This window comes from Trachurus japonicus, chromosome 22 (assembly GCF_045865225.1).
Source record: "Trachurus japonicus isolate A0001 chromosome 22, Traja_1.0".
Classification (NCBI taxonomy): domain Eukaryota; kingdom Metazoa; phylum Chordata; class Actinopteri; order Carangiformes; family Carangidae; genus Trachurus; species Trachurus japonicus.
Window position 1 is genome coordinate 28,886,260 of NC_140928.1, and position 18,454 is coordinate 28,904,713.

Genomic DNA, 18,454 nt, shown 5'->3' on the forward strand with positions numbered 1-18,454 from the left:
GCTACGTGTTTGATGCGTTTCTAGCGACTCACCACGCATCCGTGAAACATTGCCGACGGACTTTGTCCGGTGGACCAGTCGCGAGCATGGATGTATTATGGTCGCGAGCCGCCGCCGCCGCCGCCGCCGCCGCCGTTTGTTTCATTGAGAAGCCACAGTGACATGAATGAAGCAGACAGCTCTCCTCCTCTAACTTCACTCTCTCATCACTTCTCTTCTTCGTCTGCTATGACGGCTGCAGGCAGCTTCGAGGCTCATTACCGCCACCTGGATTCGAGTGAGGACTCGACTTTTTTTTTTTTTTTTTTTTAATATTCATTCAGACGTATTCGTCGTGTGACTGTGTGCACCGAACCGTGACCCCCGTACCGTGACGGCACGGGACGAATACATATACCGTTACACCCCTAGTTACAACATAACACTGGAGGCTCCCGTTGTTGGTGACGGCGGGTTTTGGCCCACAGCTCCAGTGCTTCACTCGGACTGTATTTCCTTTCCTTTGCAGTCTTGATAACTGTTGCTGTCAGGGGCAGGAGGCTACATTGTTGAGGCCAAGAGGAGGGGCCCAGTTTGAATGTTTTGTTTACAAACTGCAGCAAACAAAACTCCAGACTCTACCTTTAAAACCAATGAGTTACCTGTTGAATATAACATGAACGTGTGCCGGCTGTGAGCAGCTCAGTATATTTTGGACTCATTAGACCTTTGCTCACAGCAGAGCACTTCCTTGTTGTTGTTGCTATTCAGCTACTTCCACGTAGTTCTCCAAGTGCTATATTTGAAGCAGCCTAGCATGGAGGAGCTAAATTCCCCTGCCTGTGTCAGAGTCTGGGAGAAGAGAGGGGAGTATTGCTCACCCTCTCATAAATCCAGCTGTGCACATAAGGGGAAGTACCTCTGCTGAGCCAGTGCCTGGCAGCCCATCGCTTGTTTATTTTCTCACTTATGTTCTCGCTGTGTGTTGCTGTTTGTGCTTTCATAATACTCCTTTGGCTGTCTCTCTGTCTGAGATCCTTCTCTGGTACTCTCTGCTTTTTCCTGTACATTTTCAGTAAGTGCACCCCCCACCCCCACTCATGCGTAAAAGCTCCAAATTCCCAGCAATTCCTGAGATTTTCCCCACCATATTTCCTTGGACATTTTTACCAGAAGATGTAACTGTGAATTTAGAAAGAGACTTCTTAAAGGGATAGTTGATGTTGTTTTTTTTTGTTTGTTTTTTACAAAGGGTGCACAAGGTAGTCATTACCTGTAGTAGATTCTAATAGGAGAGATTATGAACAGATGACCTCTGACCTGTGGCTGTAGTGTAATACAGTTTGTTCTGTTGGTTTGCTTGTGTGTAGGAACATAGCTCAAAGTTAAAAAAAAAACTGTTCTGCCAGAGCTCCTGAGGCCTGTAAGGAGGCTCAACATAGCCAGGCTATGTGTTCATGATGCAGCTCAACAAATCCTCAAGCAGTCAGAGTTAACACGGCATCATAACGGTGGTTATCAACTTGGTTTGTTAATTCTCAGCTTTGCGCTCTGTGCATGTTCACATCAAAGGGGGCGTTTGGCGTTATATGATTCTACTTCCGCACAAAATGGAGCGACAACAGCCGCATTTTTCATCCAAGAGGAGCAGGTTGTTTTAATGGAGAGAGTATGAGCAATACAAAAAGTCAAGTCTGATCACAGCCTGAAGCAACAGTGTTGCTGCAAATATGACAAGAGAGGAGGATGCTTTTAATTTCTGACAGCTGAACATTGAGCTACTTGTAAATATGAAGCTTTATCAACATGAACATTGGAAATAGTTTATTATTGGCCACATCAATGTGAAATTATTAACTTTACAGATTATCCATATGATTATCTGTCCTGCTGCGAGCGCACAACTTTTTTCAGTGGTGTTGACTGTACATTAAAGTAAAATGTATATAGCCTAATATATAATGACCTCCTGATGCTCGGCTCAACAGGTGAGGAGTGTATTCCCTCAGCTGAACATCTGCAGGCGGAGACGCTCAGAGAGAAAGTCAACAGCAGCGGATCAGCGCGATCTCTCTCTCCGTACAAACGCTCCGTTCTGATCCAGCTCCACTGGACTTTCAAAGTAACGGTGACGCAGCTGTAAATGAGTTAAATTGTGAAACTATTTATAGCCGATTTTAGGATGAAACTCTGAACATAACGTGGTCGGGACCAGGTTATGAGCTAAGCACTTTGTGATCCAGGAAAGCCTGGCTTTAGACTCAACATAGCTCACTAAACCACTAAACTCGCTTCACATTACAGCCCTCTGGTCAACTCATGATCTAGTGCTGGTAACACTGATGTACATGAATCCCATACAACCCCATGTTAGAAAACCCAGATTACCTCATGAGGCAAATGGACAGTGTCTGCACTGTGTTTTCTTGGGGACAGCACAAGACAGAAAACACTCACAGTAACATCTAAAATTATGAAAACATTGTTTTTGTGCCACTGATATAACTCTTGAAACAGACAACCAACACGAGGCAGCGCCCAATTTAATATGAATCTGGACTTGGGGGTAAACATTAGACAAATTTTGGGTCCTCTGTCAGTGGCTGGTTGAATTCCTGATGTCTCAGCAGCACATTGCTCTTGTTTACAGCCAGCCAAGGGTATCATTAGCTTCTCTGTTTAGACATGTGTTTTCCCTGCTGTCACCAGCCCTTGAGTAGGTTTGTTATCCATGTTTCTGTTTAGACAGAGAAACATATTGCTCTTTCGAGAAAAAAAAAAGACAGGACAAAATAAAGGAAAAAAACATGCACAGAGAACATCCACTCCCAACATGGGGAGGTTCTTCTTCAAATGAAATCCAGTGTCGCAAATGAGACTTCAATGTAACATGTTGCCTTTAAAAGGATAAGTAATGAAGAAATCCTCAAACCTCAGTGATTATTAAGAAAGGCCCTTTAAACATGTAAACCATAATACATGAGGGATGAAAGAGACTGAAATACCCCAGCTGGATGATTAGAGGCCTCACGTCCCACAAACAAACCCTTTATAACAGAACAGTTGCATGAGCTGTGGAATATGAGCAAAGTCTTCCACAGATTTATTGAGGTCACTGTTACATTGTTGTTGGGGGGGGGGGTTCAAGGGTTCACTGGAAAGTGCAAATTTAGGCTTAATGGCATCCAGACTGTGGCTAATTGGCCACCGGAGCAGCTTCCTCACCTCACAGTGCTTTGAAACGCACACTGCACGACTTGTTTTTAACCGGTCACTCATGTTAACTCTCACCAGTTTCAAGATTTCAATTGTGTTAAGGCTGTGGGAAGTCATCTGACAGGCCACTGGGTTTAACTGGAGCAGAGAGAAAGCCATTGTTCTTTTTCACACAAATAAATTTTGAATTGAAGCAGAGATTGGCCCTGTGAATATAATCATCATTTAACCACTCTGACATATTTATGGCTGTCTAACCTAAAGGTTTAATTGACGCCAGAGTTAAAGGAATGTGATGGTGATTTTACCGTGTGGTCTGGCTTTAATGTGGGATATTGTATGTATATTTGATTTTATGCATCAGGGTTAAGTTTGGTATTAATGGAAGGGACATTTCCCAAAATGGACAATAGATTAACAATAATCAAAGCAATCACAAGTTTTTAGTCATTGTGTCATCTAATATTGTTTGGTCTAAATAGTATATAAAATATAAACTCTTAATCTACAAACACTGTGTATCAGTAGATGCATTTCCATTAATTTGCCTAAGCTGTTTGGAATGGCCAACTTAGAAATGAGTAATGGATGTTTTTTGAAAAAGTTCTTGAATGTTGCAAAAAAGAAAAAGCAAAGCAATATTTTGCCAAATTGAAATGGAATCATTCACATTGTTGTGCCTGCCAGATGATACCCCAGGGAACCATTTCCAACCAACAAGGCAAGGAGATGCTGGAAATCTGTTGTCATGTTTACTTAGAATGATATCACAAAATCTCCAACTTCATTCACATAATGTCATTCATTGGCAATGGAGAGCTCCTCCAGTTTATCAACCTTTATCAAAAAAGGAAAAAAAAAAATGCAGTGTGTCACCTCCCAGTCAAAGATCAAACAATGTGAACTGTGAACCACGTATAGTACAGGGAGGAAACACAAATAAGTCTCTTTTTTTCCCTTCCCCAATGTGTTTTATATAAAAAAAAACATAATTCTCCTTAACCAAGCTTTTATTATCTGGGACAATGGTTGTATCGTCATCTCATTGGAACTGATAATCTTCAGTAGAAGAGCCGTTCCCACGTTGTTTCCACTGGGGCTTATCAGTGACAGCACGCCCCTCTAGTACAGTCAGCACAAGATCCTATTAGTGATCAAGGCTGCACTCTGCTCCGCATGGGTGGAGGGGTGTGAGCTCAGTGGAGGAGTTTTGGAAACACGGATTGGCTACAAAAAAAAAGAAAAACCCGTAGTGACAGGAATACAACAGAGTAGGACTACCCACGGGCTGCTGGGAAAAATGACCAGAGGAGGAAATGACAAAGACAGAGGCAGGAAGGGAGGTAAGGTGGAGAGCATTACTTAACCCTTACGTAGAAGATGTACTGTTGCATCACATGGTTCTTTTTTTCTTCCCTAAATCTGTAAATGATGATTACAGAGTTGTTTTGTGCAAATATTTACATGGAATAACCCCCCCCCCTAAAAAAAAAAAAAAAAAGCCACTTGAAGCATTTGATGTAGAAAGCTTTATATTCAGTGTGGACACCACAGCAAGTTTGTGGATGATTGTTACGATGGCTTGTTTTTGTTTTGGTGCTAAGGTCATTCTGTAATTGCGCCGCACTGTTGTTCTGTCACCATAAATTGTCCGCCCCTCATCCGCCTCTGTGATTTGTTGTAGACACATACTGTACACACCCTCAGATGTTCAGTGAGTTATTGTACAAATCAAATGATACGAGAAGCAATAAAAGGAGCAGTGCAGGTGGTTTTGTATATCTTGGCTCAGTTAATACAAATCATGTGCACAGTAAATCACTGACATTGATTTGAATGAACAACGTGATAGTTCAGCCATGGTGGTGTGAGACCCTATACAGAGACAACTTCAGATGTTACTATCATGTAGCAGCTCTTGCAAGATCAGCACCTCCGACCCAGGAAACATGGACTGTTTTACTGAACTACGACACAAACACGCCCTGTAATCTCTTTTTAACGTTACCCACCTCTGTTATTGGACTATTGATTACCATCTCACCGGCTTCGTTGAAAACAGTTGCACATGGTCAAAAAAGGTCAACAAGTGGCTACAGTGAAGGCCACTGAAAGTAGAGCAGATGGATCAAGTGGAGAAAATTCAGATTTTGAACCTTTAGAATTGTCAGGGTGTGACATGGTCTTAGGCTACAGTATGTTTGCACAGAAGCGATCTGAACAGAAAACGCCAGACAAGCGTTTTTGGGGGGAATCTGCAAGCATACATTGACACAAAAGTTTGTGGAATTTGATGTTGTATGCACGCCAGGCAGCTAGGTGGCAGTGTGAAACACCACAAAGTCAGCACGCTGGCGTACTGGCACATACCTGTGGCGTAAACGCGTACGCAACATGAGCAAATCGGAGGCAATCGGAGCAGACTTTTGCGTTTTTTACCCTTTAGACGGGAACGTGATGGTGGAGCGTTTTTAAGATTTCCACTCTCGAGGGTGGTTTCACTTTTTTTTTTTTGCCTTTTCAAGCCCCCAAAAACGCTGTCGCCGTCTAAACGAAAGGCACATCCGATATAATATTTTGTTGTTTTCACCCGTGAGCGTTGTCACCATACCACAGGGCCATAATGAGTTTTTTCTTTTTTTTTGGAGGAGGTGGGTTACGACAGTGAAAATATTCACTCCTGAACTGCAGGGGGAGCTCCGTAGAGACATAAGCGATTAAAACAGCAAAATTAACTTGCATAGTTCCCCTTTAATACATACAAGACATAGACAACACAAAGCACAAAGAACACTAGTTCCACATGTGGAGAAACACAACAATGTAGTCTTAGATACTTAGTTTGTTCTGGCTTCCATCTGGTGAACATGCTGCATACTGCAGGCCCAAGAACACCACATACACTCTTTCTCTTCTACCATAAGCTCTCAACAGCGCTCTAATTGCACCTCTCATTTTTACTAAGTTAATACTACTATTCGTCAGCCCCTCCATCCCCTTCTCTCTGTGCAGTGTATCATTTGTCTGGTCTAGACTTGTCCGGTGATGCGTGCAGGCGCTCAGCGTTTTGGGAGTTCCCCAGTGTTTTGCATCTTTCTCAGTCTGTGTGTGTATGTGCCCGAGACCTGAGGTTAGTCCTGATGGCCTCTCTAGATACAACACCAACATGTTTCCACTTATCCGTCGTGCAGTTGTTGGCATTGTAGCACAGAAGCAGGATTACTCTGGGATTTCCAGATGTTGTCTCTTTTCCATGGGTTTTACTTATTGTCCGTGGCCTCTCTCTGCTACCTGGACAGCTAGTTATCAGAACAGCTGTCTGCATTTGGTTCAGTTAACTGAACAAGTTGTACGTTTAGCATGAATCGATTAAGAAAATAAAAGGAAACAGTAATGGAAGGAAATAGACTCTGCTGGTTTGTTCAGCTATCTCATCTGTGCACTTACCTATGCATGACCGGTTATAATACATGCTGCTATTTATAGTCTTAATGACATTCTAGCTGCTCCTCCGTTTTGTTAATGACTCTGTTTTTTTATATACACATGCATATTTACTAAATATGCATCCTGATACATTATCAAGTTATTAAATTATGTTGAACATCTATAGCAAGCGTGGGTTAACTATTCCTCAAAGGGCCGTGTGGCTGCAGGTTTTTTGTTCCAACCAATCAAGAGCACACAGTTTGACCAATCAGCTGTCTGAAGACTGAGAGCAGTTGATTAAATGAGTCAAGCCTGGTGTGCTGTTTCTTAGTTGGAAAGAAAAACCCTGTAGCCACAGGACCCTTTGTGGACTAGTGTGACCATGCCTGGTCTATAGGGTACAAGGATACACACTGAGAAACTCACACTGTGTACGTTTTGATGGGATGTGTTGAATGTGATACACCCACCAGTGCACTGCTGATATATTTTCCCAGGAGTTTTCCTTTTACAGTAAGTGCATGACACAACATTTCAGAAGTATTGGCCGGGTTTCATGTGGAATCTTGCATGCAGAGACTAGAAGTCTTACAGAGTGAGTGGTGGTATGTTGTATCTGTGCTGTATCTCCACTGTCCAGGACAACACCAACTATCCACACAGATGGACCCGTCCTACATAACCTTGGTCTTCTCAGTGATTTGTACAGTGTTGACCACGTTACTTTAAAAAAGTAATTAGTTATAGTTAACCCTAACCCAAAATGAATTAGTTCCTGTTTCCTGTCACTGTTATAATGCCGTTATAGTATGTTATAATATGCCATTACTTGACTCAAGAAGTCCTGTCACAAAATAATACTTTTTTTTTTTTTTAAGTATATTTTTTGGCTTTTCGCCTTTATTTGATAGCACACAGTAGAGATAGACAGGAAAGGGGGAGGCAGAGAGAGGGGGAATGACACGCAGGAAAGGGCTGCCCGACGCTTTTTAAAAGTAACGTGCCCAACACTGGCCTTCCGATCAGATCCTCCAATCATCATGCAGAAGTCCACGGCCTGGTTCACATTTATCCAATCACAGTCTAGTTTAGAAATACTGAGAAATACTGAGTGAGTTGGTTACTTCCAGGTAATGTTTTTTTTCTTCCGACTAGTTGGTGGACTGAAAAACAAGTGTATATAACATACACTTTAAAGAGACCCCGAGGAGTTTGCTTTTGGTTATAACAGAGTCTCATATTAATGTGGATGAATCTACGTTACCCACACTTATTTATGGGTCCATTTAGACATCGTTCATCTTTATAGTTATTTTGTTACTATTATTAGTGGTCGGCTCGCCCAGAATTTCCTAGTTTGGGTTTCCCGGGTGCCGCCCGGCAGGTCATGGGAATAGCACTGCTGAATCACTGTGGTCGGATCTAAAACGGTATCTGATCGTCTTCCAACCCCCGACTTTCATTCTTGATTAATTAAAACATTCTTGGCAAATGGTTTCACTTTCGTCCATCTTGCGCCGGTCCAAGAATTTCACTGTGCGCGCGGAGGCTCATGGGAAATGTAGTGTGAAAACACTTTGCTTTCCAAAACTCCTCGTTGTCCTTTTAATGGGTGTATTATTTTGTGATGGGACTTCTTGAGTCAAGTAACGACGCAATTTATTGTCAGTAACGGTAACAACATTATATCAGAGGAAAGGTAACTTTTTTGATGACTCTTTACTGAAAAAAGTAGTGCCATTAGTAACGCTGGTATTCCCATCACTGTTTGCACATGATAAGAAAAATATAACCTGACACCAGCCTTGTCCTTTAAAGCGTCCTTTAAAGTGGTCAGTCATTTGTCCTGCTTCCTGAGATGTTTGCTTGTGTATTCCCACTTTTCCACTTTGTCCAGAAAAAAATGAAGACTAGAGACATTCTTGGTATTTTAGGTAACACGGCAACTTCTATTAAGAGAACCATTTTCACATGTAACACGCTGCCCACCGGTCATCCTGAATGCAAAGTATTGGCGAGCGTTTCCTATCTGCCGCTCCAGCTCGTTCCCTGTTACTGCTCTAACAATGGACCTCAGGTGGCCCATAAAGCAAAATCATGTCAACCTGGGCATAGTGTACCAACTGTTGCTCCTGCTTCCTTCCTGCTTTAGGGAATAATGTGTTCCAGCTTTTATTAGAGTTTATTATTGGCAGTGCTCACTGTGACAGGTCTGGGAATGTTTTTTGTGGGTATGGCTATTGTTCGCAACCAGAGAAGGCTGGTGGAAAAGGGGCTTAGCGATTCTTAAACACCAGCTGAGGGATGGGAGAAAACAAGAGATACAAGTGCCAAGACGAAGATGGGACAGTGGTATCAGCTCTCACAGTGTCGCAGGGCTAAAGCAGTTAGTGAACCCTCCTGAAAAGTTGTCAGAAAAGTGCTATTTCTGTCAACAAGTTGTACCGCGTTGGACACAAACCACACGGATCACTGTGAAAATGCTGGGCTGAGAATGCCAAGTGTCTTAAACACATGACAAGAGCAATTTAGCATGATCTTAGACTTGGCACTCTCCGGGGGCGAAACAGGGTGTGAGCCCACACTTGAATTAGAGACTAACAGAGATTAATTTAATACTTGGGAGTTTTTTAATGCCTCACACTTTCAAGTCTACAGCGATTTATTGGATCAGGTTGCCAGCATCTATAAAAATCACATTTAAGACGTAAAAACAAATATCTTCTCTTGGCCTATATAATTATCTTGCATTTTCAGATGCCAGTCCCTCTCTCATTGGCCTAAGATAAATATTGGATCGAAGATGGTACAGACGGATGGCACAGGAAGACATAATTCTGTCAACTTGGGTCTATTCAGTGCAAAGATGCCCAATTTAGGTGTACATTTTGTTCTTAAAGGAAAACACTGTTTCTGTTGAGTTGTTACCTTATCCGCAACAAATTGACAATACGTGAGGCTTAAAAAAATGACAGAGAACCTAAAATGTCCTCGTGGAGTTCTCCTTTTATTCATTCAACACTCCCTGGTATGTTGATTACGATTATCATTCTGTTGGTAAGCCTGTCCACAACTATAACATCTCAACAACAACTGTATTGGTAAAAATGACATCTTGACAAACAGTCATCTTTCCCCACAGCCTTTGAATCCAGCACCACCCTAAAGTTGTTCCTAACCGAATATGTGCAAAACAAATGACATTCGTATCAGTCTCTGCATTACTTTGATATCATTTAGCTCACAATGCTAACACACTGCACTCACTGCACATTGGCCTGCTAGCATTTAAATTGTGAGCATGTTAGCATGCTGACCTTATGTAACTTAAAGTAGTCGTTCACAACCTTTTTTGGCTCGTGACCCCATTTTGACATGACAAATTTCATGTGCAGTCACATGATTGTGGCCGTCAATCAAGATGCACCAGCTCAGATATATGCTGCACTTTATTTGAACTCTTTATATCCAAGAAAGTGAATGTACTGTATAGTTGTCTAAGATTGTGTGTGGTGTTTTTAATAATAATTTTTAAAAGAATTAAAAATATATATGTTTTAAATCAATTACCAAACATTTCAGGCGACCCCTTTTGAATTCCAGGCGTCCAATTGTATAATTGGGAAACTGATGTAAATATTCCCCTTATAACTTTACTTTTTTTTTTTAAACACAGATTTCTTAGTGAACTCATTTTCATCATTTTCCTTCAATAACAAACTTTTGTCTTAATTTTTGTCGTTGTGTGCAAACTGCCAGTGCCTGCCTAATTAGAAAATGCATAAATGAGTCAATATTCAAGCGACAATAATGTATTTATCTATTTATTATTATCATTATTATTTTATTTTTTATTTTTGAAAAGCACAGTGTTCTTATAATATTTATGTCTACCAATTGTGTTATTTTGACTGTTCGCACGGGCTTGGCCTCACTGCTACATGTATACTGAAAATGCTAAATCCAAATGCTAATCCAATATATTTTTAATGTGCAGTTTTTAACACTGATATTGAATCAAATCCTAATATCTTAGGGTAATACGATTATAAATTGCTTCCCTTGTAAATGCGTCCTCTCTTCAAAAAAAGGAACGTATCAGTGGTTTATTTATTAGAGGTGACAGGTTTTATCATAAGCCAAGTTGAGGCTTAATCATTTGACACAGGTTTAGCCAGTGTGTTTTGACAAAATAATTGGATTACAAGGTCCAGATTGAACCACTGTGTATTGTTGAAGGCCATGATATCTACCCCCTGTGGATAAAGCCCTAAGAAAGATGTTCCTTCCATACAGAATGATCTAGAGGGCATGTAGATGGCTTTATTTGTTCATTTCATTTCATCAAATGTTAAATCTCAACTCTCAAATAGCCTAGATTGTGACTATATTTTGTTGTTTTTTTTATGTATCAAATCTGTACATTTTCCGCAGGGCTTATCCTATTCATGACAAAAACACATAGATTTGTTTTGGCACACACAGCCTTCAGCAGAGCGTATAAAATCAATTCAGTGAAGAGTCTGTACAGACTCACATGTCTACACACAAACGCACAAACACACACACATTGCAACACATGGACATTGCTTTTTTGGCTCAGTGCTTTTCACTCTCTCTCCCCTCAGTGTTCGACCAGCGCTGTGCTGCAGCAGTGTTGGAGCTACTACTTTGTTAACTCAAAGTCGGAACATTCAGTACAATGCATGATGCTGTGTTGCTGGCTGTAACATGCTAACAGCATGGTTCTCAGGAAGGTGCTATTGGTTGGTTGCAGTGGCGGCTGCTGGTCCTTCAAAGAACAGAAGCTCATTTTTAGCCTGCATCATAAAATCTGTCCATTTATTTATACTTAAATTTTGCCCTCCCAAGAAACTGGTATGTGGCCCTGTCCTCCAATGAACAAACTAACAAAACTATATTAAACCTGAACAAGGGGATGCTATAATAGTGTTTTATTTACAGTGTATGACATGCACAATAGAAGTGGGCTATATCGCCAAGCAAATACCAAGAAAAAAGCTGCAGTTGGTCTCTCGACTTCACTTCACACACAAAATCCATAATGGAACTGAACTGGAAAATCCTTTGGTGCTCGGGGTTGTGCCGATTGGCGATCCAATCGTCTATCGGCGATTGGAAGGACGATAGGCGATGTTTTGTTTTCTTGCCGATTTTACACACACACATACTCGCTACTTTTTTATTGGTCTAATGCGCAATCTGTTTGTTTTGTTTTAATGAAGCCGCTTGGCTTGCTGCTTCCAACAGATACTCTGTCACATGACAGTGTTTCACCAATCAAATGCAGCTACTGGCGACGTCCAATCAGACGGAGCCAGGTAGTCATATGACCGCACACAAGATCTCTGTGGTTAACAGGGTGGCCACTCCGCCTCACATTTGAGGAAACACGTTTAGCTGGTGGTGTGGCTGTGACTAGGCTGCCGACGCCAGCCCTGTAACTGTATGTCACAGCCCGACGAGGTGTTCACTAATGCCACAAATAAATTACGTCCGCCATGAATGGATTTTTTGGCTTTCGGCAACGCAATAGCGTTCCGTTCATTGATCATAGTGCTCTTTCTCCGTTATTAGCCCTCACACACACAGAGAGAGAGAAGCGCGCATGCATGACAGCAGGGCACGGTAAAAGCGATACTCATACGAACGAACACGTGGAACCCCCCCCCCCCCCCCGGACCCGGCGATAGATAGGTCTATCGGCGATCTCCAGGGAGGGCGATTGGGACGATCTGAGAATGTCAAAATCGGCCAACACTATTGGTGCTGTAGTAATTCATTTACTAACTCAGTTACTTTTTGGGGAAAGTAACTACTATAACTAATTATATTTTAAAAGTAACGTGCCCAACACTGATCTTAAGACAGATCGTCCAATCATCATGCAGAAGCCGAGCATCCTGGCCCACATTTATCCAATGACCGTCTAGTTTTGCTGCAGAAAAAACTTGCCTCATTGAAGTCCATGGACACTGAGCTTCAACAGGTTTAATGCACTGAGACACTACAGGAAAGTATGAGGAGAAAATTGCATCAGTCAACCTGTGAATGAATCACTCATCTTACAGTTGAACGTGTTCTAACTCATTTTTAGTTGGGTTTCCATCCACCTTTTCTTATGCGCATTTTGTGAAAATGCGCATAAATACTTGAATGGAAATGCCAGAAATTCGAATAAAGGCAGTAATAATGCGCATAAAAGTTTATACGCTTGGAGGGGGTGGATTTGTCAGCGTATCGAATAAAGGAAATGCGAGTTTTTGTGATGGAAACAGATTATGCGAATTGAGGCAGAGGGTGAAGCTGCTGGACTTCACCCAGCGACGCCCCGGTCTCCCAGCTCTCCTCTCTGCACCGCAACACAAACGCGCTCCGTAACCCATAATCTTTTGTTTATGACGGTTAAGACTACACAAACACACGCCGTAACATCGTTATGTAACTTATTGATTTTTCACCGGCTTCGTATGTAAACAGATGCACATGGAGGAGAGGAGCATAACCAAAACAGCGGAAAAGCGAGCAGACTGTCACAGTTCCCTACTGTCTTTCTGTGTAAATATCCCATGTTACAACATGAAAACCTGCAGCTTATATTCAAGTGCGGCCTATAGGCTATATGTATTTTCTTTTAAAATGTAGCTGGTGCGGATTATACAGGTGCGTCTATAGTCCGGAAAGTACGTAAATTGTCCATGATGTTGAGTGTCAGCTGAGTGTCAACTGTTGGATACATTCACGCTCTCTTATGACGTAATCTCACGGTGCACTCCTCCTAATCGCAAAACACTAATGAATGGAAACGGGCATAAATTCGCTTTGCTTTTTGCGCATTTTCACAAAATCCGCTTTTAAATTCGAAACGACTTGGATGGAAACCCAGCTTGTCAACACAACAGTTCATATTTGACCATTCATTTTTTTTGACATTTTAGAGGAAGTTTCCTGCCTTGTCCACACGAAAACTGAGCTTCACCAAAACTCTCCCTAAAATCCTTTTCTTGTTCATTTTGAAATACAGGGATGCAAACAGCGCGCCGAAAAGCGAAACTCGCTTTTTTCATGACCAATTAGGTGACATGTGTGAATCGTTCAGATCCGAAGAGTTTTTGTTTTTGAGGGGTGGGGGGTGGGGGGGTCTCAGCGTCTCAGCTGGGGTCAGTAAAATGTTTTTCTAACAGGCTGACAGTGACAGTCACGTGAAACTGAGGCAAACTCATTCATGGTCTCTGATTATACTGATAACAGCCTACCTCCAATGTAGACGCGCGACATGCGCGCTCATTAAAGCGGCGCGTATCCGCGTGCAGTCGGTGCGACGGCGACGCCGTTTTTTCCCCCCCGTGCATGTCCGTGCAGCTGTGCGCCGTGGACATGCACGGTTCCCTACGTTGCTGTGTCAGGCAGGTGTTTCCACGGAGCTCTGCCCCGTTTCAGAGGTGAAGGAAGCCCTGAGTGGAAAGACGTCGCCTCCGCGATGTAGAATGTGTTCAATTAAAGTGAAACTAACACATAATATGTCCATTACACACTGAATGAAACATCCCATGTCTTTATTTCTTCAGTTTATTTTAATAGTAATAATTATGACTAACATTCAGTGAAGACATAAAATTCAGTATCTCCAAAATTGAAACATTGCAAAGGATTTTTTTTTTTTAAGCATTTTTAATATAGAAATGTTGGCCTTCTGAAAACTATGTCCATCTATATGCACCCAATACTTGGTTTGGGTTGAACTACTGGAAATTGACTTTTCCGTGATATTGTAATGTAATCATTTGTTAATGCGCACCCCCCCCCCCCCCCCCCCCCCCCCCCCCCCCGACAATTCCTCTCTTTTTTGGTCCTGACCCGTTTGCATCCCTGGAAATAAATCTCCATAAACACGGCATCGTTTCAAGAAATATCTGCACAAATCCACTGAAAACCACTGAAAACTGACTCAAACTCCAGGCCTGTGTGGAGTGTGTGTGGCGCTGTAACGCTACCACACATTAACACCTGCTGTATTGAAACTCTAAACATTATAAGTGGATTAAATGTTGTCCAGGAGTCGTGTCAGTGCAAATATGACGATCAGTGATGATTTAACGGGCGAGATTCAGCCGCAGTGTCTGAGTGACTGACAGTAGTCGCCCTTTGTTGTTGTTACGTTACGTCCCTAGACTGTGGGGGTTATGACATCATTGTTTCTCAAAAGACCCATTTTGGGTGTCTTCACAAAAACACTTTGGCGTTCTCAGATTTTCCCACTCTGGGTTTTCAAAAAATATATACGATACAGACGATACACCAAAACGATAAAAAACATTAAAGCCGTATCTGTCTGGACGGACTCTTGGAGCAGTGGCCTCTGATTGGTTGGTTGGTCTGTCAGTCCACCACTGTGCTTCAGACAGAAATAACTCATCTATCATTCAGTACGTTTACATGCACGGCTTAAACGAGCTATGCTCAAAATTTGATTTTGGCATCTAATTGGACTTCTGTCCTTGTCCCAGTTTACATGTAACTGAGAAAATTGAATAACTGACGAGAACGTGTTCCTACTCCTCAACAGCAGGTGGCATGCACACATGCGTTGTCTAGTTAAACTCAGATTAAGGCGTATACATGCCGGAGAAAGTCGAATTCCAATCGCATTATCTGGGCGTCTTAATTGGAGTTGGAGAACTCCGATATTAGTCGGACTAACGCGTTTACATGCACTCAGTTGTTCAGTAATAGTCGGACTAAGGCAATACTTCGGCTTTCTCAAGTGTCATGTAAACTTACTGACTGGACGGGCTGCAGTGAAATATTCAGCATCTCCAGAGGATGAACCTCAGTGACTCTGCTGATCTCCTGGCTCGTCATCTTGTTTGTGACCAAACATCTACAAAACGAATGACATTCCCATGAGCGCTCAGCTGCGCTTTGTATTTCCTGCCAAGTATACAAGTCTGGGCCTGGTCTACACTACAGTATGGTATACAGTACTCTTTTATTTATACTGGGAGAAGTCACCCCAGCTGTTTTCCAGAAACACCCTGTTTCACCTGGGAGCCGCCCAGTAGAAGCTCAGCTGCTCCGTCATTGGCTGCTGAAGAGCTCCACTGGGGGCAGCTGAGGTTAACTACTGAGCTGGAGGACATATGTAATTACCCAGGGAGTGTTTCTCGTTCGATCCTGTCCTAACACACACGAATCCGTCTGCTTTTTTTTCAGAAGTCCGAGAGAACACAAACTGCAGCTCACTTTAGTTATTTTATTCAAATAGTTCAGCTTTGTTTACCGTTTCATTATTAACCACAAATGAAGCCAGAGCTGCGTCTGTGCTGTTTGCCTTGGCTCTGGCTGACTTGTTCAAGCTCTACATATTTTTTCTTCCCTCTCCTTCCCTCCCTCCCTCCCTGCTGGCCCACCTCCGACCCCTCCTCCCTGCCTCTCCTTGTCCTCGGCAGAGTTTCACTGATATTCTGTGTCACAGTCCTGACACAGCACTTTTCTCAGTCTCTCCTCAGTTTCAGCTCACTCCTGCCCCGGGGCACCGACTGCCTCTTTTGGACAATGCCCATCCTTGTTTGCGTCGCCCCCTCGTTTCGGGAATCCCGGCATTGCTGGTAACCACTGGTGGATCAGGACGATGAGGTCACTGTCTCTGTTTAGCCTGCCCTTGCCCCCCCACCCCCACACCCACCCCCTCACTTTTTCTTTGGTTGCTGTAAGACAATGGAAGCTTTCTCCATTGGGCTGCCACTACCAGACAGACAGACAGACAGACAGACAGACTTGCAGTCAAGGGGGGAGAGACAAGCTAATGCAAGTCAAAGACATCCTGCTTTTGACACCCCAGTGTGATGGGTATTAATAATTACAGCATTTCCAGCCCTTATTAATCCTCCCGCCCACTCGGTACACATTAGAATGGCTCTCTATTCTGATCCCCTCTTCATTTAGGATGACCTGCGTTTAATTGGCTTTAGAGCTGCAGCGAGGCAGAGAGAAACAACGACGCGCCGCAGTTAAACATTTACTTTGGCATTGCAGTTATGTCATCGGGTTGCACAGCTTCTTGTTGTCTGAGTCCACCAGGAGGATTTCACTTTCAGAATGAGATGAGGAAAAGAAGAATCACTTTCACTATTCAGGGCTCCACGGACGCCTGCGTCATATCCCAACCAAAGCTTAAGCCTTTTATGAGACATTCTATCTCAAATATTATCATCATCTTTATTTGCCTCATACTGAAACTCTCATCGGGGAAGAAAAAGTTTACCTAATTGCACACTTAATCTTACCTTTGTGAGCAAGCGTTATGTAAAAACTGGAAATGACAAGTGCCAACTCTTCAAAGTGCTTTTTTTTCCCTCAAGGGAGCATAAATCTCCTTTTAGCCTAAATGCATTTACAAACAGCGTCATTTCAGATTCCAGTGTAACAGTCAGTAAACTCATTAAACCAGCTATTTGTTTGTTTTCTTCGCTGCGGTCCTACTCTCATACCAGAGCTCAGCCAGCCATTTATTATCTTTATGAGACCAAGACATGTCCCTGTAATATCCTGTGCATATTCAGACAGCGTTGTCTGCTTTAATTATAAAACATTCTGCTCGTCACGCATCAGTGGACTGGGGGGGAAAAACTTCGGTTTGGTTCGAACAAACCCAGCGCAGGGTCTCGTCTGGTTGGTTCTGCTCTCGTATGTGACGGGCTGCTGCCTGTGATTGGGAGTCTCTGTCCCACTCTGGAGAGTTCAGATAGGGAAAGTACACGCCAGTCAGCAAATACAGAAAAGCAAATATCAGCACTGTGATTAAATGATATAAGATAAGCGTGCGTGTTGATCATACTTATCAAAAATCTTTAGCTAACAATCAGTGTGGCAGCAGAGGCCAGAGGAGTTTCTGATAGAGGAGGTCAGGTTCAGTACTTTTCCATTTCATCCTGAATTACTGTGTGGCAACAGGACATCCTTTAGCACAGCCCTTTCCTCCTGATCTGGTAATGGGAAGTCCTATTTGTCAGGATTAGGCTATTGCTCTGAATTTTTTTTTTTCCTTTTTTCTCCACCATGTGTCGCGGAAATGGTAATAGCTCTTCAGGATTTTACAACATTTCCTAATAAGTTGTTCAGATAAAAGCCATTAGGGGCAGACTGCATATCTGACTCTTACCTACCTTTCTTTTTGCTCAGCTACTAAATGAAAAGAAGCTTCACAGAGTGTCTTGTCAGGATGGTGATAAATCCTTAACATAGTTTGGCCTCAGAGCACAGCACTGTTTTTGTAGTACTAGATTCTTTTCACACCTGCTAAGCAGACTAGATGTTCAGTAAGACTGTTAATCCTTCCGTTTAGTTTTATTTGCATCATTTTATTTTATTTTATGTAATTTATTCGTATTTTAATTACCTTTTTTTTTATTCAGCTTTATCTATTGTAACTAATTGTATCTTGTTTAGCACTTTAAAACTGTCAGCTTCACATTGAGTATGTTTTGGGCCCTACTCTGTCCTAACTTATTGTTTTGTTTGTGTATGGGTGTGTACGTATTGTACATATTAGGGATGTAACGATTACCGGTATAATGATAACCACGGTTATTGTTAAAACAGTGATTGATTACCGCAATTTGAAATACTGCTCATTTCCTGGAGAAGCAGTCTTAAGCAGTGAATGTAAAGAAAAGTATTCTTGGTTCTTATCTACAATTGGCACAATACAGTTACCTCTTATGGCCATAAGGTGCCATTTTTAATGCACATTTGATGTTTATATCATTCTAATATTTTAATGTTAATTTTTTTTTTCTTTTTCTTTAAA

General features: G+C 42.2%; 1 protein-coding gene across 1 annotated transcript in view; it reads left to right on the top strand.

Annotated features, from left to right (window-relative positions):
* Positions 1-18,454, top strand: part of babam2 (BRISC and BRCA1 A complex member 2) — a 114,543-nt gene that overhangs the window by 15,593 nt on the left and 80,496 nt on the right. The gene's annotated exons all lie outside the window — the stretch shown is intronic.